Consider the following 1,480-nt stretch of genomic DNA (forward strand, 5'->3'; position numbering starts at 1 on the left):
GAACTACGTCCTGCAGAATCGTCTGAACCGAGCTTCCCGATACCATAAACGCACCGAAATGTTACCTGTAAATACGGTAAGTACTGTTGCAGCCAACGCTCCAACTTTCACCCGTATTAAAACCGTTGAAATGCTTTATGTCGACTAACATTTCGGTCATTGAAGGCAACACCGCAAGTGAAAAGCATTCGGTCTGGAGGTGGTATAAATAAGAGCCCGGATACTCTCTTATTTCGTGTTACTCCGGTAGCACATATACTAAAATTGGAACGATACAGAGAAGATTAGCATGGCCCCTGCGCAAGGATGACACGCAAATTCGTGAAGCGTTCCTCATTTTCTCACTTAATTTCTCACTTATTTTCAAAAAAAAATTTCTCTTATTCAGTTTACAAACCTGGACACAGCGCCCTCTGGTGGCGGCGGCAGGATGGTGAAGCAATGTGGAGTTTCATTGAAATGTAAAACTTTAATATAAGCTGCTTAAAAAATCATTAAAAACTACAATTAAAACTCCTAAAAACACGCTTTTCGTATTTATCATATATTTTTCTGTATAAAACAGTTTCTGATCATGAGCAGCAGTAAAGAAGCCTTTTATTATATTAAAACATCAGTTTTCTTCATCTCCAGGCTCAATGTGTCTGCAGCTGTTGTCTGATGAGCAGGTTGTTTTCCGTCTTTCTGTGGAGAGAAATAAAAACTGCAACAACTTGAGTCTTTTATTACATTACACAACTTCTCATATGTACAATAAGTCATTAAAGTTAAATCCACATCATTAATATCTCACGTTAACAGTTTAAAAGGATCATAAACATCATTAAACTTGATCAGGAACCAGCTGCAGTTGCTCCGATCCGCCGCTGAGTGTCGCTGTCCGGCTGCTCTGTGTGAGGCGTTCAGGGACGCTGCTGGAGCGCCCGAATTCGGAGAACTTTTATTATTTATTCAGTTTATTTATATATTCAAACGTGTTTAAAAATAATACAATACAAAGGCAGGGAAACACAACAATGTAGATAGAGAGAGAAAGCTGAGAGAGTGAAAGATAATGTTTTAACTCCATATAAAGATAAAGAGAGAGAGCGAGATAGAGAGCGAGAGAGAGAGAGAGAGAGAGAGAGAGAACATTGAGAGCACAGTGAACTATTTGTATTATTATGACATCATTTTCCTTGATGTAGTTCCAATGACTTATAGTGAATATATGAGCTGAATACATGTTACACCAACTTATAGAAACTCCACCAGAGTAAAATGTGGCACAGACTGCTGTCAGCAAAGGAGGAGGAGGTGGTGGTGGTGGTGGAGGAGGGCTGCCGCTGCTCCTCACAGAGTCTGGACCTCCTTCCTGTAGCAGAAGACAATAGTTACAACATTTATGAACAACATGGAAAAACATCACACACAGTCTGCTCTCAGCTCCTCTAATGTAGAGCTCTACACTAACACCAACAACCACAACCCTGCTGGTGGT

At 40.2% G+C, this 1,480-nt stretch overlaps 1 non-coding gene across 1 annotated transcript; it reads left to right on the plus strand.

Annotated features, from left to right (window-relative positions):
• The first annotated feature begins 235 nt into the window (after nt 1–235).
• Nucleotides 236–341, plus strand: LOC134006359 (U6 spliceosomal RNA). The gene has a single exon (XR_009927932.1). It is a non-coding gene; the product is annotated as a U6 spliceosomal RNA (small nuclear RNA).
• The last annotated feature ends 1,139 nt before the right edge of the window (nt 342–1,480 follow it).

This window comes from Scomber scombrus, chromosome 23, assembly GCF_963691925.1.
Source record: "Scomber scombrus chromosome 23, fScoSco1.1, whole genome shotgun sequence".
Classification (NCBI taxonomy): Eukaryota; Metazoa; Chordata; class Actinopteri; order Scombriformes; family Scombridae; genus Scomber; species Scomber scombrus.